At 34.6% G+C, this 25,081-nt stretch overlaps 1 pseudogene; it reads right to left on the minus strand.

The window, feature by feature from the left end:
- Positions 1 to 618: 618 nt before the first annotated feature.
- Positions 619 to 25,081, minus strand: LOC115449576 (annotated as a pseudogene).

The raw sequence follows: 25,081 nt of genomic DNA on the forward strand, positions 1-25,081 counted from the left end.
GTCAGGCTGTTTTTCTGTTTGGCTGTTAGCGCACATCTCCGAAACTATTTTCGGAGATGTGGGCTAGGGTGCGAAGGGTTTCCATGTAGTTTTCAATGGTGGACAAAGTATAATATTAGAGATATAGTATATCGATAATCTGTGACAAAGAACTCCTTTTTATTGTTTGATGAAGAATTAAATTTATTCGGATGATATATGGTGATGTGTTGTGTTTTCGTTTGAACTAAGTATATTCTCATAATCCTTATAATAAATATGCTATTGTATTTCACGTTCACGCAGTATGTTTCAAGGGTATAAGAGATTTAATCTCGGACAAATAACAATGTTAACAGATTTATAGGTAAAAGGCACGTAGAAACCTATAAGCTGTTAAAGCTATCCTTCGATAAGATCGCCCGTAATCGCAAAGACGGATATTCTTTTATAGACAGAATAGACCGTGACCTTATCTTACAATTGGCTTGGATATAGTAAAAACAATGGATAATGATTCAATTTAAAATCCATACACATTTACTAGGAAATATACAAATTTATATTATTATTTAAATTCTTTATTGTACATCAAAACCGTAAGGAGAAAATACAACAGAGATGATGAAATAACAGGAATAATATTAGAATTATTTATATATTTAATATTTTTTTCAGTATAGCTATTATTACAGTTTTGACTTCCAAGTACGGGCACACAGCTTGCAGTCCGTTGAAAACAAAAACAAAACAAAACATCTATTTATAACTATCTATATAAGCAAGTATCAACATTAATTAGTAACCTAAAAAATACCTTTCCAGGCCCATTCCTGCATCTCTAAATCCACCTAAAGGTGATCGTGATGCAGTCGCAAAGTACGTGTTGGCCTTGAAACAATCTACATACATCATACAAAGAGGACAGTTTATGGTCAAAACTTATCTGCAGGTAATATAACATTTATTTTCCTTTCGGATTTATTTTCCTAATTTCTTCATAGTAAAATACTACGATGATGTTAAAGGCAGTTTTGTATCAAAAAGTTGGGACTATAGTTTTATTTAAGCAAAGTAGTAAAAAGAAATTTTCATACAATGACAACAAAAATCCGCAATATTATTTAATGTAAAGAGAAAGAACCTTGGCGATTAGCTTTTCAGTGCTTTTATAGCAATTACTAAAAACCAATGCATATCGTGGCTTTCAAAAACGCTACCGCCGTGGGCAACCTATTCGCATGATCGCGTCTTATTACATTCTGATAGGGCAAGAAGTGGAAATTCTCATTCGAGTCCGGTGCTCTATCCACAATTGTAGTACTATATGCATGAACTCATAAACGAGGGTAATAACTAGAAAATAGAAATGCACTCAAGTTTAACCCATCTTATTTTGTATTGCTTAACTTTTTTTTTAATATGAAATCTAGCAGCAGATTGGTACGGTTATATTTTTTACTAGGCACGAGGAGATGCAATGTTAAGTCTTAAGCAGTACAATACCATATACAGTCTTACTTGTAAAAAAATCGCAAAATTAAGCTTATTTTAAACACAAATTTACTCGATCAGCTGTAAGGGAAAGTCCACCATCTTGCCTTTTAATTAGGTTTAAAGTAGGAACCGCTAATGTTTTTGACAGCAATTTTAAGCAATTCTTAACCACCTTTTAACACTAAAACAAGTTTATAAGTAAGACTCCTAATGTTTTGATCTTCAGCATATTAAAAGTATTGCTACTGTAGGGAGACGTGGTGTTCAAGTCATTCAATATAAAAAAATATGTATGTATAAGTACAACGTAAAACGTAGAATGCTTTATTATCAAAAGTGTCAGCGTCAACGTGTTTGCTAAACTGCAAGACGTTGTTGGTAATATTCCGGTCGCGAGTCAGTAATTAGTGTTATTAGCTCGGCTGATGACTTCTTCTGAGGTGTCAAACTTTAATGTTCTTTCTACAGGACCGAACTGCAACAAAAATCAAATATCCGTTCTTATATTATAAATCTTCTCAGAAACACCTGATTAACATTATGCTATAAAGAAAGGTATTCAAACATTTAGATCTAAAATAATCGAAATATTTTTTTATTCAGTACTAGCTTTTGCCCGCGGCTCCGCCCGCGTTATAAAGTCTTTCAGGCTAAAGTTTTCCATTATAAAAGTAGTAGTTTCCCGGGAGCCTATGTTCTTCCCAGGGTCTCAAACTGTCTCCCTACCAAATTTCATCTTAATACGTTGGGTAGTTTTTGAGTTTAACACGTTCAGGCAGACAGATGCAGTGGAGGACTTTGTTTTATAATATATTTTTTAGAACTTTTTAAGAGGAACAATCCCGTCATACATCATTGTTGCATAACTTTAACCGTTTACGCAGCGCACGCAACGGAAGCTCTCAAAACTAATAAATTTTCCCCGTTTTTGCAACATGTTGAAACTGTTACTGCTCTTCTCCTATTGGTCATAGCGAGATGATATATAGCCTATAAGTAGCACTCCAGGAACAAAGGGCTATCCAACATAAACAATATTTTTTCAGTTCAAACCGATAGTTCCTGAGATTAGCCATTACTGAACCGCTCCTATTGGGTATAGCGTGATGATATACAGCACTCCACAAACAAAGGACTATCCAACACAAAAATATTTTTTCAGTTCGAACCGGTAGTTCCTGAAATTATCAATTACTGCTCCGCTCCTATTGGGTATAGCGTGATGATATGTAACTTATAGCACGCCACGAACAAAGGGCTATCCAACACAAAAATATTTTTTCAGTTCGAACCGGTAGTTCCTGAGATTAGCCATTTCTGCTCCGCTCCTATTGGGTGTAGCGTGATGATATATAGCCTGTAGCACTCCACGAACAAAGGGCTATTCAACACAAAAAGATTTTTTCAGTTTGAACCAGTAGTTCCTGAGATTAGAGCGTTCAAACAAACAAACAAACAAACTCTTCAGCTTTATATAATAGTATAGAGTATAGATGTCGCAGTAGTCAAAGTTGCGTTAATGATTCGTCTGCCAAGTTTGAATTTCTGAATCTGAATGCCGCCCTCTAAATTCGCCGCCCGGGGCACGGGCCCTGGCTTGTCCCCCCCTAGATCCGGGGCTGACTGAGAGTGTTATAAGCGTAAGAGTAGACAAATATAATGAGAAAGCTTCGAACTGCTATGCTATCGGGAGCTACACGTGTTATTGTGAGTCAACCATAAAAGATAGACATATGCTGTCGTGGGATATTTTTTATATAATTTTAAGGCGAACATTTCCGTCATACATGATTTCTGTGTAGCTTTAACCATAAAGGTTGCACACGCGGCGGAAGCTAAAAAATGGAGTAACTTCTCCCGTTTTCCCAACATTTCCCTTCACTGCTCTGCTCCTATTAATTGTAGCGTGATGAAAAGTATACTATAACCAGCACAGGAGTATGACAAATAATTGTACCAAGTTTCGTTAAAATCCGTCGAGTAGTTTTTGTTTCTATAACGGTTATACAGACAGACAGACAGACAGACAAAATTTTACTAATTGCATTTTTGCCATCAGTATCAGATAGTTATTTTGGAAATATATTTCATGTACAGAATTGACCTCTCTACAGATTTATTATAAGTATAGATGTTCTTTGCCATGAGCAATAATAACCATAATATTTTCCTAGTTTATTTTGCTCATTTCACTTTGTTATAACTGATGATCAAAATTCCGGGATTCTATAACTTAAAGTACTTTGATTTTAAAATATATCATAAAGATTCTAGCGAAGTGAGAATGCTACGAGAGCGTCTAGCGCGACTTCACCTCTTCCTTGGCAATTGTCATGTTATTTTTCACATTAGCAAATACTCTGAGGCAAATACTGTCGGTACTGTGTAATGTCCAGGAGTTTCGAAACGTTTGCTACCGACAAATAATTTGGCTCCTTCTTATTTCATTTTTTCTATATAATATAGAACTTTTACAGTATAAAAATGGTTTAAATGTTTCAAAATTTAGCCGTCTATGGCGTACATAGGCACTTCAATAAATGTTCAAACATTTCCAATAATAACTATAGTTTTAGGGGAGGCTATCGAAAGCAATGGACCCACTAGTAATGATGACGGGGAATAGTTAAACAGCTAACAGTTTGTATTCAAGTAGATAACTAATGAAAAGGCATATTTGACTAACCCGAGGCCCACTTTCAGTTAAGGAGTCAAACGGATTTCCAATTTGGATGTTCCGTGTGTATTTAGCGGCCGCGTTCACTAATCTATCGTATATACCAGATTGTACCCAGAGGAAACACGTAACAGAGAGGCAGCCATGCAAATCTGACCTTGATGGAAAAATAATCCGTTCGCTGCAAACGGTACAGCGATATTCACTGAAACGTTTTATGCAAAATTGTGGAAAATTTATGTTTCCAACTCCTCCCTATTTGATTAATTTCGTAGCGAGCCAAACTTATTAATACGCCCAGAGATTTGCCGAGCGTCATTGCACAGTCAATTAAAATACGTGCTACTGTCGATCCTTAGTTTCAGGAGTTGCAGTTGCGAGTGTGAGGGTATCAAAAATGGGATTGGCCTGTATGGGGTTTTTTCACGAGTTTTCTGTAGGGATTTCCCGGAGTACCCCTGAGGTTACCATGTAGTTTCCATGATATTTATCACGAATTATACAAGGATTTTCCATGCGTTATACATGGGGCTTTTCACGAGTTACACATAAAGCTTTTCATGATTAGTACACGAAGCTTACCACGAGTTATACACGGGTGTTTCTATGCATTATACATGGAGCTTTTCACGAGTTATACATGAAGCTTTCCACGGTTTGTACACAAGGCTTTTCACGAGTTATACACAAGGCTTTCCCCGGGTTATACTCGGAAAACAATAGCCAGGCTGGTGCAAAGCGCAGAACGTTTATCGGAATGACCATGTCGATGACAAAATATTTATTTTCATTACCTAACTAATTATTTTTAGAACTCGGCTAACATTGTTGAGTACAAGAGATAATTTAGAGTAAATCACTTGAAGACTTTAACCACATAACTATTACAATATACAATTAAGTAATTAAATACATAGCACTAATAAAACTTACTTGAAATTATTGCGTCTGAATAATTAAAGTACTATTTAGGTACTTTCAATGCATCCAGTGCACACAACACAGTTCACAAAGCTTATTTCCGTCTGATGACTTGATAAGAGGGATATATTATCTTAATTGATGATAAGTTTATCTTGTCTTATCGGGAGTGGTCAAAAAACCCCCGGCAACTCACTTTTTAAAAATTAAGTTTAGTACTACTGCTAATCCATCCTTTGGAACATCTTGTATCAGTATTTTTTTTTTGTAAAAAAACTGACTTTTAATAACACTGAGTTAATCATAGCACCGCAAGCGGCAATAGCCTAGTTGGGTGTGGAACGGACTGCCAAGACGAATGTCCGCAGGTTCAAATCCCAAGGACACACACCTCTGACTTTTCTAAAAAATCAAATGTGTATTCTTTGTGAATTTATCGTTCGCTTTAACGGTGAAGAAAAACATCGTGAGGAAACCTGCACATCTGAGAAGCTCTCTATAGGAATTTCGAAGGTGTGTGAAGTCTACCAATCCGCACTAGGCCAGCGTGGTGGACTAAGGCCTAATCCCTCTCAGCAGTAGAGGAGGCCCGTACTCAACAGTGGGCAAGTATATAATACAGGGCTGATATTATTATTATTTTAACTATCATCAGGTTATCGATAACCAAAATGGTATACACAAAAGTACACATTGAAAGTTTAATTCCGGCAAACAGGTCGGGTTTATTCATTTACTTATTTATTTATTACACCAAGAAAAGGAACCATTACGATCTAATGAATACAATGCTAAGTTACATAGCAGATGGCACCTTTGTTATAGGTACAAATAACGAGCACGAAGAGACAGCGCGTAATGAAAATGATCATATTCTGGAAGAACTCACATCGATTTACCGCCGTTTTCAACAAACAATTCTAATCTCAATATTCAATCCGATTCCAAGAATGAACCAATCAAAATAATTCATTTGAAGCATGTCAGAAAAGCCTTTGTTCTGATTGGTCTATTTTTGAGACAGATCGAAAATAGCGTTATCGTTTATCGAAAACAGTGGATAATCAATCCACTTGTAATAATTTAGTTGCGTTTTGCTTCTAATTAATATAGACAAAAGTATTAAACATCATATTTCTACAATATATTATCTTTAGGTTGGTGAATTATTTTATAATGTTGATACTGTTTCGTTAATTTCATAAATATCTCTTATATTACACTCATATTTATTTGCATCCAACACTAATCAATATAATTAATATATTTTACTTTAATTTTTATTTTTAGGATACTGTTCGTAAATCTTTGAATATACCCGCCCGTAATTCGGGAGCCGCGCCGCGCCGTCATGTATGAAACGGACTGCTTGCTCGGGAAAGAACCTTAATAGTTTCAAGGGGGATTAAAAACTATGAACTATGAAGGCTGTTCGAAAATATCAATTCGTTGCCGTATACTTTTCTTCGCGTTTATTATTGTAATCATAAATATTCTTTGATATGCACGAGTAATTTGCCTTTAAAGAAATAGACGACATGAAAATCAGGTGAAAATTTATCGAAGAAGGTCTAATACGTAACAGTCTATAATGAACAAGGATTGCTTCGATTTTTTCCGTATATATTCATATAGGGGAACCAGTTGTACTTTGAACAGTTTTTAAGGTTTTGTTTTAACATAAATACATAATAAAAGTATATTTGTGGAATTATACACGTACGTAAAAATACGCTATTTATATTTTAAATAATTGAGAGCAGTAATCGGTGGGGAAATCTTGGGGCGCAAAAGTTAAACTCTGGACAACAAAGCTAGGACATCTAAAATACACACTCATCCACGCATTTTATCCTCGAAGGGGTAGGCAGAGGCGCAACTAGTACACCTACTTTTCGCCAATATATTCCGTCCCGTGTTGTAACAGTCTTTTGCTACATCAGGCACAAATTTCACTAATAAGAAACATTACTTCTGAGTACTACACTCTGCTTTACTATGCTTTTGAGTTCTAAGTGCTATACTTTTTTTCTCGAGAAAATATTTATTCCGGAAAAACTTTTTCACGCGGGCGGCAGCGCAGGCCAAGTTCAATATCAAATATGACTGATTTACACCTTAGTTCAATCGTCAAGCTACAACATAACATACTTCATAACACACTGAATAACAGCTAAATGTAAAGATCGTTGTTTTTAAGTTAAAAACGAATAATTTCCTTTTTTATCTGTTCTTACTCGGCGCGGATGAATTGAAACTGCTTTTATGTCCAACTTCACAAGTGCTTTGCATGCCATATTCATAATTATGTTATAGCGCGAGGGATTTCTAAAAATATCGATCCTTAGACAGTTTAGTTTACATACAGCTTTACCCAAGGTTCAACAAGTTCCTCTATATTGTAAATTTTTAACTATATACCTCGAATTAAAATAACTAAAGCTATTGCTCTCTTCTTTCTGAATTTTGGTTGCTACGGTTTACCAGTTTTAACTTTAATGCCTAACAAACGTTAATCAAATTTAAATTATATAGCCTCGAGCATAAGCCAGTATTCGATAGGTCCAGAAGATTTTTATTACTTTACGTGACATTAAAGAGTAGTTACGCCGTGCTTTCATCCGCTTTGAGACTTCGACAATATTAGGTTTTCTAGAAATGAGTATCCATTATACCGCTTTAAGTTTCCACAACACGTGCGCATTAAATTAAACAACTTTCTCTTCAATTTAAATGTAATTCCGAGAACGCGACGCTTAAAAGAAAAATGAAACTTCTCTTTTATTGAGCATGAATATTGCCGTTGAAAACAAAAAAGATAAACAAGTTTAGTACATTAAGAATTGTTACGCATCTACTTTGAATAGCTATGCAAGTCAAATATTTACTATAAGAAGTGTTTATTTTAATCCTTATTCCTTCCTATGACTTACCTACCAGAAGAATCATGGTTGCCGGCTTTAAAGAAAGGAATGTATTAAAGATGGAAAGGAGTGTTTGGGCTTCTGACAATCTCACTCAATATTCAAAAATTCACAGCAGTAAGTTGACATGGTTTTCCGTGAGGCAATGGCATTACCGTCGTCGAACTAGCATATCCAAACATATGTGATCATTTGTAGATAAATTTGTTCCAAGCATGTGTCTCTCTGTCTGAGAAGTTCTCTATAGGAATTTCGAAGGTGTGTGAAGTCTACCAATCCGCACTAGACCAGCGTGGTGGACTAAGGCCCTATTATGTGTCTCTGACCCTCCATATTTGTCTTTGGAAATTAAATGTTAATTAACCTACTGCCAACGCCGTGACGACTTTGACATTGAACATCAAGATCGGAACGTTCCAAGGCAATGAGTGAGTAGTCTTCACAGTGTAGCTGAACACTTCACTTTCTCAAGATGGATTTAATTTAAATACAATTTTGGTTTAATCTGTGGTAATCGAATTAAGTTAGTAAGAAGTTAATTAGAAAATTGTGTCGTAAAGGGAATAATTTTGCAAAACTATACTTTGGTGCTATAATATCAACTCTCACTTGTATACTTATAGACAATTGTGTCATAAACAAAAAAAAAATTTGGTAGGCTATGATACAAACTTTCATAATCTTGAAAACTTAGAAACGATTAATTCACGGAAGCAAAATTTTTATGGGGTATTAAAACAACCAAAAAAGGATTTTGATTTTATTATAACATACAATTTTATGTAAAAACATTAACTTGGGACCCCTGTCGTTAGCCTAGCAATAAATTTATCACACAAAATCTCAATTCATTTCCGAAAACATTCAATATTCAATCTTGCTTACTCATACTAATTAAGTATATTGTACTATAACAATATTCAATTAACTAACGCGTAGGCAGGGCATCCTTTGAATTTTGTCGGGTAAACTGGCCAGATGCCTCACGCTATTAACAGAGGCTTTTGTAATTCAGCCACGTACTGAAAATCGCGGTGTAAAAGTTCTGACAACCTGGTCAGCAGTTGTCGTCGCTGTGACCTGTATAGCAACCGCCACTCAGTATTGCCATGGCAGGCCAGCTTCGCTGCTTGAACTACGGCTTCGATGTCCGTCTTGATCATATTTTTGCATATTTAGGATAACGCCTCTAAGTTTTTGTTAGGTTAGGGCCCATGTACTAAGCGACTAGTTACAATGACAGATTCCTAGCTGATGCTAAGCGAAAACTCTTATATAACTGCTCGGCCAGAATATCGTAACCGACACTAATCTTAAATAACAATCAGCGCTTTAACATATTATACAAATTGTATTCACAATTTGGCTGATGTTAGTAATTAAGTGGTAAGGTATAATGCAATATAAAAAGCAATGACTTGCATAAAATGATTTTACACTTGATCACGCACAGCACTGATTATTAAAGAAACTCGAGTCATGAATTGAAGTGCATTACAGTTTTAAAACCACTTCATTTATTATGTAAAATAATATTTTCCTCAAAAGAATTAATTTCAACTCAATTTTTACGACGAATCTTAAATTTTCCACTCACATTTTTTTACCGAGGGACATCTGAGAATTCCAAATTTGAATTTCATGAAAATATGAGCGGAAGGGACATATAATATCCTATAACTCTTGGGAGAGCCTAATATTCAATTACAAATTACAACCCAGAAATATCCAATACCAAGGACATTAAAGATTTAGGTAAGATACATACTGATCATAGATTTTACACAACATGACATTTAAGTAACAATATCACGTATTTATATTGTTTTTATCTATGCCTAGCTATACCTTGATTCTTCTCCTCTATTGCGTAAAATTTTAGGTTGATCGATCTATTATGTAGGTAGGTACGGCAAAAGCTAGTATTGTATATTTTTATACGTTTAGATATTTAAAGGTTGTGCACATTATTTTTTCTTTTAAAATAATTATATTATAAGTGCTTTAAGTATGAATAAAATTCGATTCATAATTTGATTTGAGTCGATTCGTCTTGAAGCCCTAAAAGCCCGCAATACAGACAGCATTCCTTAAGTACTTTATTAACTAAAATATTACGAACCCTGAGAGAATATATTTAAAATTCAATTTATATTGCAATTGTTTAAAGTTAAGGGCGCTCTAGACATTAACTTCACAGGTTGTTCTTTGAAAAGTTACTTAATCGAGGTCCTGTCGTTGTTTAAAAGGTTACAAAGAGCACTTAAACAACAAATAACTTTATAAAAAAAAATCATTTGCTTGATTGTACTAAAACGTTGCAGTGAATCTAATAAAAAGTTTAAGAGCAAGCTTGGTAATCAGTTACGAAAGAATGTCAATTGCATTGCATGTGTGCGTAATGCTACAAAAATAAGATCAGCCATTCACAATGTTTTACTTATAGATCAAAATGAATAACTTCAAACTTCGATAATTTTATGACCTGTCGATTCCAAGTGGTCATAATTTACCACACACCACCATTTATAAATCCACACAATACCAGAATTATCGTGGATGTATTGCAGTGGAGAAGGGTCAATAGATTCCGATTCTTACCAGCTTCCCTTTATATAGAGATTATGTAGAATCTAATTAGTATAGTGTTGAATATTGGTACCTATATGCTGTGTTGGGTTGCATTTCGGAAAATTTCACCTTTTGCCACTATTGTAAGAAAAATCACGTTGGTTTTCTGTTAGATAATGCTTACCCACTGGTTGAACAGGACATTCCATACTGTATACAATTAATTATAAAGACTAGGTTCAATTACTTTGAAATTTGTCCACATAATTTACTTGACATACCGTTAAGTGTAATTTAAGAGCGTGAATTGCAAATGTTCGTTTTAAGCTATGAGTTCGTAAATTATTAAACAAATATTTGATGTGCATACTTACCGCCCACTGCAACTTTTGCTATAACAAAATCATCGTGGGAATTGAACGTTTCAAATGTTTTAACACTCTTAGCGTCGCGCCGTTCGTAGTCTATAAAAATCTGAGGAATGAAAACATTTCTTAAATGCAATAATAATACGCAAATAAAATTAAATAATTTATTTCGAACATATTGTTCTTTTTACTTTATTTAGATTCCGTCGATGTTAACTCAACTACCAGTTCGGCAAGCATTTCTCAGCTAAAACAAGCAAGCAAGTCTAGTGTTGATTTTTTCAAAATTAAATAAGTGATTATCTAATATATCCAGTCAATTCTGCCTTTATAATGAATGCAACTTACTTTGCTATATTTGCTTATATGACCGTGAACACCACCGCACTAACGCGAATTTAAAATAATAACAATATCTCCAAAACCATGAGATAATAATAACGAAAACAAACAAATACACATCACGCATTTATCCCCGAAGGGGTATGCAAAGGCGCAACCAGGTCACCCACTTTTCGCCACACGAGTTCCGTCCTATGATGTGATAGCTGGCGAGCTTTTCGTCATATCGAGCACAAATTCCAGACTCCAGGCCGATACTGAGCAGAAAAATTCCAATGTCACTTTGCCAGGCTCGGAATTCGAACCCAGGACCTCAGAGCGCTGCCGTACCACGCATGCAGTACAACTACTCCACCAACGCAGTCTCAGTCAGGCATGAGATAATAAACTGACATTAAAATACTTTTAACCTACAGCACGTAACAAAACGTGACTAAGAGAGTGAAGATACTATTATTACAAATCGGTATTATATTATTATTAAATGATAATCGAAAGCGCAACACACATCCGCACCACACGCACGGTATAGTAAACCAGTAAATTTTTTAGAAAAGTAATTTGTTGACCTTATAAAATAATAGTAACTTAAAAATATAAGTTGATTAGCCAACTATAAACAAACTTGTATGTAGAAACTAGCCAAGACAAATCTTGAGCTTCAGTTAATCCTCAGTTGTATGCTTTATGCAAATCCTTGGACTGTTCAAATTTAAGAAGTTTTATATTTAAATATTAAACATTGTCGGAGAAGTAAAAAAACAGGACTAGTGCAAGTTGGACTCGCGCGCGTACGGTTTCGAACAAACCATCTTTCTTTTGTTATTAAAGTAAATATTAACAGTTTTCAGATTGTATCCTTTAAATATGGTATAAGACATTGCTTCTTGCCAAATTGCATGATTCTACCTCGACTGGACTTGCCTTGTCTATAAGTTTTGGTTCCCATGTGAAATCGCAAATGCGAAAATATGCGAAGTAAACAATCATAACTTTTGATCGTATTGATTAACAAGTTTGTTTTTTTTTACAGCGAAAAGAGACCGCAGACCCAAGTATTCGATATTACCTATTTTCAACTTGATACAACTACGCGTTCTTGAGAAATAGCGTCGACAGACAGACAGACGGGTAACAAAGTCAGCCACAAGCCAAAGGAGTTCTTTTTTACTTATGGAACCCTAAATATAAGCTATTTTTAGTTTTAGAATGACGTATGTGCATGTAAATAAATCCACAGAGCTTGACACCCATAGGTATAATAATTCTTATGTGACGAAGTCGACAACCACGTACATTCTGAATATTAGATTTGGTTTTTCCATCAAATTTGTTTTGGATACAATAATAATATAACGTTGGAGCAACTTTTCTTTTGAGATATATCTTAAACTCTATGCGGTAGAGTAAATAACGTCTTTAAAATTGAAAACCTAGACTATACAAAAAGCTCGTTATATCATTGGCAATATTATTCACTATTAGCAGAGGTTACACTATATCGAATGCATATAATACCTTTATTTTTGTTATTTTTCATCGTTATGGAAACTATTACGACTTACAATATCGGCCAGCAAAATTTATACATATAAAAACTTCACCATATTATATACCATTCCCAATTCCTCCCTAACCTTTTATTTGATTAATTTCCTAAAGGAATAAAAATAGATTATTGTTCCCTGAGACTCGCCTAGCTTCATCCTTCGGTGTCATAAAATGTGTGCCACTGCAGATCCGGGCTTACAGTAGTTGCAATGGTATTGTGAGGGAGAGAAAATCTCAAATTACCACTTTCCTTTTGTTTGTCTCTGAAGATAAATTCTTCCACTAAAGCTACTTGGACCATTTATAAGTCACAGTTTACTGCCTCAAAGACATTAATTAAAAGATAATCTTGTATTACCATTTATTGGGACAGATGGCTAATGACTTGAAAAATCTTCCCATAAAACATCCGGGTCAAGGAGAAGTTTTATTACTATCGTAAGGCGTATGCTATATAAATGTCGGGGTGTATGGCCGAGATACAATGCCTAGATTCTCAGACGGCAACAATTTATCCGATCTGAGAAATATGTATATATCTTATATATCGATGGGTCCTATGTATATGGGCCAAAATGCAAAATTACAACTTTACAGGAGAGGCTTCCAAAGTTAAAATTTACTATAACTTTAGATTTATAAATCCGAAGTTTATGAAATTTTGCTTGTTAGCTATGACAATTATCCTCCTCATTTATATTATAGTATTTTATATATACATTTACCGGTTTTTTTTGTACGTCACATTGGCCCTTCTACGATAGTTTTTGTTAAAATTATTTTTTTTCAATAACACCCTAAAAGGGCCAATGTGCCATATTGGCCATTATACGCGTATTACGGTAATTAGCATAAATTACATATTTTTTTTATTTTCCACCCATAAAATCAACTAACAATTGAAGTAGTTAATAATTTATTAATAAAAATAAAAGATATTACGATATTTAGTTATTTATGTCACATTGACACTTATACGTTGTAAAATCTGCTAACCTATTGACTGAGTTTTCAGATAGATCATAAAAACACACATTAGTTTTATTAATTTATTTAAATAAAATTTTAATTCGCCTTATAAGAACACATATGGACCCGTATTCAGTCTTTTTGGTATTTTAATGATAAAAATTACCAACAAAAAAAAACATAAGAAGGAAACTGTTATTGAAGATCTTAGTTTGATTAACAAAACTACGTACTTCACGTTATTATTTTCTTAATAAAATTACAAAAAAATAACAAAAATAAAAACCTTTCTGATGTAAACAAAAAAAATATCTCTGTAAGTAGTATAATCAAGTAATAAAATTATCAAACTCAACGTTAATGGTAAAATTTACTAGTAATTCTTAATAAGTGTTTATTAAAATGTCTTCATTATCGCTTTCATTAATAGTCACAATGGCATTAGATGCTATTAAATTTTCATAATAACTGTGGTATACCGGTGGGATAATATTTTTTCGACATAAATCAAGCAAGTCTTTCTTCTTGGAAGGTTGTATTGGTAATAGCTGATTGTAACATAGTTGCAGAGGAATATCAGTTGGTCTATCGGCAATTTGTCTTCTTGTTCGTACTGGGTGATCTAAGATATTAATATAATTTTCAATAGCATCTACACTACCCAAATTATATTTATAGTATAAAACGTACGGTTCGTCTTGGCTTACACGAATTTGTTTTATTTTAGACCAAAGAATTTTTTGTCCTTCTGAGTTTTTAGTCCAGTTAAACTGAGTATTTGTCTGCATCTTTTTGAAGTCATAAATCATATTTTGAACTACGCCTATGACGTTATAAGGACTTCCTTTTGATTTCGCCCATCGAATCAATGAGCTCCACTCAGACGGTGTATAAATATTCCTATATTTTGAAGCTCTTTCAATGGTGCCGTGTATGGAGTCGCCTTCATTCTGCGTGTGGCCTACTTCAAGAAAAATGTGCTTTACATTCAAATTAAACTGTTTAGCAGCATATAGATACATAAAAAACATAATCCTGTTTCGGTTTTGGCCAGTGCAATTGTCTGACCAAAATCTGAAATCGTCACAACCTTCTTGACTTTTCAATGTAATAATATCATAAATACAGCTCGCTATTTCGTTCGATCCTTTCATTGCAATTTGTTCATTCCATAAGTAACATGTACCAATTAACTTACTAATATCGAAAACTGATAAGTTATGTACTTTCAACCTTTTGCTGTAATAAAATAGACTAATTTCACCACTTGGGGAAACAGCACTTTTTGCAAATCAAAAGTAACGCAGAATATTTTCGTATCATTTTGTGAATCACGTTTATCCTTTTCCTTTAAAGATCTAACCTGATTTTTGCTAATTATATGATTATCATAAAATATTTTATTCTCAGGAGTCACAGGACCGTTTTTAAAAGAATGACAAATATGGCATTGGTCTTTTTTGGCTGGTGAAATGATAAATTAATATTTTTATTTACTATATCCCTGTATTCCCGTAACGACACACATTTACTACCATATTTAGTTGAATCATACCATTCTTTGTATAACATGAACATTCGGATAAAACTTAAAGAGCCATCTAAATAAAGTTTATTACTGTCTCTACGACAATAATGTGAATCAACCGGTTCAAAGGACTTGATGTGGTCCAGCACACTTTTGATCATTTCTGCATCAATGCCAAATTCACAAAATTCCGACTTCTTCTCAACTTAACACGATAATTGGATGCCATCTTTTACTTATTAAACTAAATTGTAACGCAAAAACACAACAATTAGATTTGTATTTATCACAGTGCGGCCGTTGCTCCGTTCAACGTATAAGTGTCAAACCAGCTGATTGGTCTCAACCGTAAACAAACGCGCGGGAACTCCCCGCGTATAAGTCTCTAACTACTCTTAGAACCTTGTACGTTTAAATTTATGTTACATATGCCGTTATACTGTAATAAAAAATCGTGCTTCTGTGCAAAAATCTATTTTTTTTAATAGCTCACTTGATTCATTATATCGATAAAATGCGTTTACCATAAAAAAGTCAAAATGGCCAAATTGTTAGTTTGGCCCATATACATAGGACCCATCGATATATAAAAGAAAGTGGTGTTAGTTAATTATAACTTAAGAACGGATGAACCGATTTAGCTGAAAATTGGTGGAGAAGTAGCTTAGAACCAGGAGACGGACATAGAATACATACATAACATCACGCATTTTATCCCCGAAGGGGTATGCAGAGGCGCAACCAGGGCACCCACTTTTCGCCAAGTATGTTCCGTCCCATGATGTGATAGGGGGCGAGCCTATCGCCATATCGGGCACAAATTCCAGACTCCGGGCTGATACTGAGCAGAAAAACCCAAATATCACTTTGCCCGACCCGGGATTCGAACCCAGGACCTCAGAGCGCTATTGTACCGGACATGCAATACAACCACGCCACCGAGGCAGTCATACATAGAATACTTTTTACTATTACATAAAGTTGAAAAGTTTGTTTGTTTATTTGAACGCGCTAATCTCAGAAATTATAGGTTCAAAAAGAAAACATATTTTTGTCTTGGAGAGCTCATTTATCGGGCGTGGCTATAGGGTATATATCATCACGCTATGACCATTAGGAGCGAAGCAGTAATAAAAAATGTTGCAAGAACGGGGAAGATATATTCGTCTTGAGGGTTTCCGATGCGTACGCAGAGTAAACGGTTAAAGTTATGAAATAAATATGTATGACGGAATTGTTCCTCTTAACAAGTTCTAAAAAATATAATTTATAAAACAAAGTCCCCCGCCGCATCTGTCTGCCTGTCTGAAAACGTGAAACTCAAAAACTACCCAACGGATATAGATGAAATTTGGTATGGATATAGTTTGAGATCTTGGGAAGAGCATAGGCTACTTTCTATTCCGGGAAAATATAAAGCGTGACTGTTATAACGGAAAACTTTATCCCGAAAAACTGTATCACGCGGGCGTAGCCGCGGGCAAAAGCTAGTCCTTTATATATCTTGCCTCATGAAGTTTGACTCTAGTCTCTACATAGATATGTACTATACTAAGATGAATGATATATTGTAAAAATTTAAATATGTTTTTCCATTTATCCTATTAATGAATAATGCATGTCAATGTGACGTAGTTGTATTGCGTGCACCGTATGACACCGCTCCGAGATTCAGGGTATATTTGATTGACAAAGTGATATTTGATTTTTTCTTCTCAGGATCAGCCCGGCGGCAGGAACATGAATAACTGAGAGGTTTTTTAAATAAGTCAACCGTTTCGTAGCAGAAATGGTACCTCTAAAATCTAAACTCCCTTAGTAGTACTAGTGTACTACTAAAGGAGTTTAGATTTAAGTCCACACTGGCGTAGTTTGGGATGGTAAACTTCACATACTCTCGAAATTTGTTATAGAGAATTCCCAGGTACGCAGGTTCCTCGCGATGTTTAGTTTTACTATTAAAGCACACAAATATTTACAAACATTATTCACGTAACTACGAAAAGCCAAAAAAGTGTGTGTCTCGGGATTTGAGCCTGCAAACGTTTATCTAGATTCTAGGCAGACCATTCCATTGCCAACTACGCTAAAGCTCACTTGTATACTTAAGCTGTATAATTTGTTGTACACAAATTCAAATTACTCTCTTTTCACGACCAATGCGCGATTCTTTGAAACCTCCGAAGGGAGCCTGAACACTGGTTGCTAGATAAGTGTTTATCCTGTTGAAAATACAAACAATAGCATGTTAATTCATTTCGTTAAGGCCTACAAATTGTAACAATACAGACAAACGAAAAAATAGATTTTATATATGATTTATTTAACAATCTACAATAATGTATATAAATGCAAAATATTAATTCATTCATTTATATGTTTTTGATGAAATTAAGGATTTTTAATATCAGTTAAAAGTATATAAAACTCATTTGGCTCAACAGTCCCAACTAAACAGAGTTTGTATCTTAGATCGAGGGCCTACTATAAACATTACATGTGGATTGTATTTAAAGTAAAATCTTACCAAACATTGCACAGCTTCGACGAGTTTGCTGTACTGCAGTGCAGTGTTGATGTCGCTGGTGAATATTCCTGCAGCGAGTCCGTAGTTAGTTGCGTTGGCACGGTCTACCACCTCCTCCAAAGTATCGAACTTCAGAATTCTTTGCACTGGACCGAAAATCTGGAAAGAAAATAACAGTAGATTTTATTACAAGCTAACAAGCGATTTCCTACAATAACTGCCTAGAATTATGTAATTATGTATTTTATAATATTCAAACTGTTATGCTTTGCATAATATTGTTATCGAATTAATTTTATTGTTTGTGTTATCAATTTTCGATGGTGTTACTATTTAAAAAAATACCTCCTCCTTTGCAATAGTCATGTCATCGGTGACGTCAGAGAAGACAGTGGGTTCGATGTAGTAGCCAGTGGTGCCGACGCGTTTCCCTCCAGTCTGCAGCTTGGCGCCTTCCTGTTTGCCCTTCTCTATGTAGCCAAGGACTTTGTTCATCATTACTTCTTCCACCTGTGTGTTTTTTAATTATTTACCCTTAGCTATTTCTAAGGTACTACGCGTAATGGATTCTATAAAAATTATTCGAGAAATAAATTATTTTTTTGTACTTGATTACATATATATTTTTAATTAATTCCTAATTTCCAATAATAATAATATATTAATAACCAGAACTGTTGGTGATCATGTCATTTTTTTATCTTAATGTTGCAGTATACCTGTGGTCCATGAGTCGTCGTGGGATTAGCAGGATTTCCTATTTTAAAGCTCTATGCAACCTTCACAACTGCTTCAACAAACTCATCATAGATACCAGACTGGACGTATAGGCGTGATGCAGCAACGCACATCTGACCCTGCATACCAAATACACCCATCGCAGCAATGGGTACCGCCTATTGTACTAAAACCAAATAAATGCTGTTATTCTCGTCTTTATTGTATATATAACTTCGCTTTACACGCAGTTACAGACGTCACTGGTGCGTTGACGGCGGCAGAAAACAATTCATGAAGTCCTAATGGGTCTTATGGTCCTAATGGTTGTAGCTCGTATATTCAGCACTCACGTGGCGAATCCAAATACTAGTGCGGCAGCATATGCTATGTGTGTCGAAATTTGCGCTACGAGTATGCAGTAACACTTTTTTTTTTAAACGTATTGCTGTTCAAAACACAGCGTAATAAAAATGTAATTTACTTTAGTGATCATTATAGTACGCCAGATGTTTCGTCGTCTTTGGCAGCAATAATAAATAAGCTGGATACATCGAGTCTATCTATAGTCAAGCTATGTATTTCGGGTCTGCGTTCATATTTGGTCAGATTATAAATAGTAAATATACCTAAATAAAAATTATTGTTAATATTTTTTTTAGATTTGCAGGAATATAAAAATTTAAGGAATACTTACAGTCAGCGTCGTTCATTATAACGAGGGGACTCTTGCCGCCGAGCTCCAAAGTAACTCGCTTAAGATTGTTAGTGCCAGCCGCCTTCTGAATTAGTTTGCCTACCTAGAACACAAATTTCAGCAAGTTGAGTATCACAACAACACATATTAATCATCATTCAACATCATAATAGTCATCATTCAACAATGTGCTCCTAGACCATATGAAAAGTAAATTTAAAAGTAATTCGCAAAGAATAAATTGTACAAGCTTGTATTGAGTTTACGCAGGTTTAATGTTATTATAGGAAATAATCGTTAAAATAGACTATATTAAAAGGTGTCAGATTTTTTATTTCTGGCAATACTGGACTGTTTTTTTTTATTATTTAATGAAACTATAATCATTCGGAAATCTATGTCACAAAAGAAAAAAGTTCCTGTTCCCTCAATCATATTAAAAAAGTTATCTCAGAAAACAAAGTTAATTGTTTAAATTTTTCATTCTTACCTCAAGGGATCCTGTAAAAGATATTTTGGCGACGTCGGGATGGTGAGTCAGGGCTACTCCAGCATCTTCCCCAAATCCTGTCACAATATTGACCACGCCTTTGGGAATTCCAGCTTCCTTAAGTAAGGCTTCCAATACTAATGCTGTCAATGGGGTTTGCTCCGGGGGCTTCACAACCACAGTACAACCTAATTAAAATAATAAACGTAAGCCCACAATATAATAATAGAATGAGATGGTATTTAAATTACTCATTTATTAAACTTACCAGCCGCCAACGCTGTACATACTTTGTTCAAAAACATTAAAATTGGAGCATTCCAGGGTAGTATCAAGCCACAAACACCAACCGGTTGCTTCAGAGTGTACGAAAATACATCGCCATCTGAAAAAAGGCGACATTTAATTAATATGTTAAAATAACTGAAACAATAACAAGCGTAGCGAAACTAAGCATAGTTCGTATCAAATAGTGTTAGTTTAAACGTTGTTTTCCTATTTACCAGCTGGTATTGTGTCTTCTTGGATCTTATCTGCTAGACTCGCGACATAACGGATTGATGCTAGACCTCTTGAGACAACTCCCTTGGCCATTTGGAGAATCATTCCATTATTGTAAGACTCGAGTTCAGCTAGATATTCAATATCTCGCTCCATTAGATCCGCGAATTTGTTGAGAATTTGTCCTCGTTTAGACGCGTCGAACAAACGCCACTCTGAGTTGCGGTGGAATGCGTACTTGGCTGCACTCACTGCAGAGTCTATGTCTTCCTAAAATAAAAACCAAATATTTATAGTAAAAAAGGACTATTGGTTATAATAGGTATTACATTGAAAATAGGTACATACTTAATTTCATATTTGTTAATCCAGTTTTAATGACTTACTATAAGAATTGGTTGATATTATGATAATCAACTACACTCTGTGTATCTATTATCATTCAATAAAAAAACTATATATTATGTAATGATTGGAAAATCAAGGTTTTATGATAATTTCATGATAATTAACAAACAAATTTTAGCACCTTATAAATTAAGGACATAATACAAAGAGAAACATATTGTGCTTCATTAGCAACATTTCGATAATTGCGTCAGTGCGCCCGCATCTTTGACTATGGTATTTAAACCGCCAGTGACGCACAAATTTTGTATGAAACCCATTCAACATTGTTGTGTGCTAGTTTGCACACACAGGCGATTTGCGATTTTTTATATAAAAGGATGGCAAATTACCAAGTGCTAGATGTTATGCTAGATGATTTTGCTTACTACCTAGGGGTAGTAAGTTTTATAGGTAAAACGCTAACTATGCCAAAAGAATCAAGGGTTGTAACGCGACTTATCTTCGCCAAAGGGAAAAGAAATTGGTTTTGTATCAATAAAATGTATTTACCTTGCCACCTCTTGAAACTTTTGCTATAACGGAACCATCATGAGGATTGAAGGTTTCAAAAGTGTTTCCACTCTTAGCGTCCACCCACTCATTGTCGATGAAGAGCTGGAAGACAAAACAGAGTTAACAAAATAAATCATGCACATCGTCGCTAAGTGTTACCATTTTGTGGTTACGATCCCAAAGACCACCGTTATCGTTGGATCGTTGTCTATGAGACTAACATTACCGTACCATTCCTCCTCCAAAATGATTGTAGCGCCATCACATTTTAGGTTGGGATAAAAAAATGCAATTAACGACTTTTTTGTTAAGCAACATAATTTGATTGTTTGTTTCATTATAATTGTATGAAACTAAAAAACGAGTTATCACTGCCGCCACTGGAAGTTTGAATGGAATGGTTATGTCGGTTTTAAGACCTGTCGACGCTCAGGAGCATAGCATCGCCCGAGCGAGCATTTCGCCGTATTCCTAATATTTTATACACACAAAGGCATACTGGCCAAAACTAGGTAGCCTTCTCCGCATACGAGTCGGACCCGAGATATTCTGTTGCACTGATATACCTACATGCGTTTCATTGGGGTAGATGAGTAAACAGCCCTTCACTGCACGCCCCACAACCTCCACGAAACCCCATCAAGTCGCCTCTTCCGACAGAGAGGAGATACCGTTGTGGAATTCTCTAGATACCCCCAATCCACAGGGCACACTACCAGTGGCGAAGGGTGAAAATTTTCAAAAGGGAACCCGAAATATTTTTTTCTACAGATATCAGATATCTAAATCAGTAAAATATCGTAATAATCACATATTATTTAACTTAACTTATTATTAACTAACTTTAAATTTTAAAAATAATCACATATTATTTTGAACATAGGTACCTAAAACAGTCCAACAAATATTAATAACGTACACTATACACAAACACTAATTAATACATTCTAAATTATTAAAAAAATTCGCGCCAATGGCTCAACATGAAGCCGCAAATTCTCGGGTTACCCTGAAGAACACAGACACGCACGCACACATGTATTTTTACGTCACTTCCAAAAGATTAGACAAAGATACCGCGCTGCGTGAGAAAGAGACAACAATATCGCGAGGGAAGCTACGCGCGGCCGGGTTCACTTCGAACACTACAAGGCGCGGGCACTGCGCGCGAGTTACGATTTAACGAATTGATACTATGTACCGTTATGGTTGAAGTATTGATTTAATTGAATAAGTATAAAATGACTTGTTTGAGTATACTATTATTACTCTAGTTATATTTGTTATGTTTTTCTTTTATTATTTTTAATTAATTTACAAAAGGTAACCCGGTAGGAATCGGCTTGTATGGACGCTTCGCCACTGCACACTACATTTAACTCTACACTATCCTAGTCCAATAGGTACATATCTTTATTGGCAAAAAAAATCGTCTTTACATAATGCGTCATTTTGATATCACTTCACTAAATAAAAACACATTAGCACTTATATTCTTGAAAATAAAATACTGAAGTTATAATAAACTAGCTTTTGCCCGCGGCTCCGCCCGCGTTATACAGTTTTTCAGGCTAAAGTTTTCCGTTATAAAAGTCACGCTATAAATTTTCCCGGGAGCCTATGTTCTTCCCAGGGTCTCAAACTGTCTCCATACCAAATTTCATCTTAATACGCTGGGTAGTTTTTGAGTTTAACACGTTTAGGCAGACAGATGTAGCGGGGGACTTTGTTTTATAATATATTTTTTAGAACTTTTTAAGACTAACAATCCCGTTATACATCATTGTTGCATAACTTTAAACCGTTTACGCAGTGCACGTAACGGAAGCTCTCAAAACTAATAATTTTTCCCTGTTTTTGCAACATGTTTCATTACTGCTCTGCTCCAATTGGTCATAGCGTGATGATATATAGCCTATAGCACTCCGGGAACAAAGGGCTATCCAACGCAAAAATATTTTTTCAGTTTGGACCGGTAGTTCCTGAGATTAGCCATTACTGCTCCGCTCCTATTGATCATAGCGTGATGATATATAACTTTGAGCACTCCACAAACAAAGGACTATTCAACGCAAAAAGATTTTTTCAGTTCGAATCGGTAGTTCCTGAAATTAGCCATTACTGCTCCGCTCCTATTAGGAATAGCGTGATGATATATAGCCTATAGCACTCCACGAACAAAGGGCTATCCAACGCAAAAATAATTTTTCAGTTTGGACCGGTAGTTCCTGAGATTAGCCATTACTGCTCCGCTCCTATTGGTCATAGCGTGATGATATATAACTTTGAGCACTCCACAAACAAAGGACTATTCAACACAAAAAGAATTTTTCAGTTCAAATCGGTAGTTCCTGAAATTAGCCATTACTGCTCCGCTCCTATTAGGTATAGCGTGATGATATATAGCCTATAGCACTCCACGAACAAAGGGCTATCCAACGCAAAAAGAATTTTTCAGTTTGGACCGGTAGTTCCTGAGATTAGCCATTACTGCTCCGCTCCTATTGGGTATAGCGTGATAATATATAGCCTATAGCACTCCACGAACAAAGGGCTATCCAAAGCAAAAATAATTTTTCAGTTTGGACCGGTAGTTCCTGAGATTAGCGCGTTCAAACAAACAAACAAACAAACAAACTCTTCAGCTTTATATAATAGTATAGATTATTCAAACCGTAAATGTAAAAAAAAAATAAAAAGTTTTGAACAAAATAAATGTCTATAGAAAAATATTTTTAATTTTACACGCCTAAATCCTACTACTACTACTGGGTACTATTAAAGAATTTGTAATATCGGCAACATCACACTTTCAGTCAGAAACACTCTTACGCACATTCTATATTCGCGCTAAAATACAAAATGATAAAAAAATCAGAAAACAAGACCATTCATGAACGATTTTTGGCACAATGTTAAGTATGAGACGTAAAGACGAATCCGTGGTTAGTAGATACATTTACTAACACAATGTCAAAATGACACTAAGAAATCTAATTTAATTATACTATAGAAATCTAATTTAACAATGCTTATCAGTGCAATTATTCTGTTCAAACCTAAAGATTGTTCACGCATACGTACTGATCAATCACTGTCGAAGACTGGAATGTCGATAACTGAAACTATTGATAAATATTGGTAACAAAGGTGTTTTTAAATAATTTAGATTTCTTGCGTATTATGTTTAACATAATACATGTTATTAATGAATGTTTAAACAACATTATAGTAGTATGAGAATAACATATTTTACTATTCAAGTTCATCACTTCTATTATAAATAAAAAATAAAATAAGTAACCTCATTAAAATGTCGTAGACCGGTGTGATTGTGATAAGAAATATAAGTAAATATTTTTTATAAGCTGCCATTTTTTAAGAAAGTTAAATTGCTTTAAAATATTGAATAATTCGTATGTATATAATATATTATTATATTCAATCCCGCTAAAATAGTTGCACTTTCTTGGTTTTATTGAAATTTAAAAAACAACTAATAAATGATGAGATACTTTATATACAGAAATATATAATATAATGGAAGGATATTAAGAAAATTTATAAACCTGTTTAAATGGTCTATCTTACATCAATAATTTGCATTCTTTATAATTGGCGTTTTTTTGTTCACTCAACTAAAAAACTCAGGAAAATAAATTGAAAACTTGATATAAAACATTGTCTACTAGTTTTTATTTTCCTTGTTAAGTAAAATTAAGACTTAAATTTCTGAATAAAAAGTTTCGGATATAAACTTAAATTATTTATTTATTTATTTACACTTTGTACATATAGTATACAGGCGGACTTAATGCCAATTAATTTTAACACAATATATATTTAACAAAATATTATTATATTCTCAAAAACTTACCTTCGTGTATTTAATCGGTGGCGCCATAATTATGTATCTCTA

The sequence above is a fragment of the Manduca sexta genome, chromosome 20 (assembly GCF_014839805.1).
Source record: "Manduca sexta isolate Smith_Timp_Sample1 chromosome 20, JHU_Msex_v1.0, whole genome shotgun sequence".
In the NCBI taxonomy this organism is placed as follows: domain Eukaryota; kingdom Metazoa; phylum Arthropoda; class Insecta; order Lepidoptera; family Sphingidae; genus Manduca; species Manduca sexta.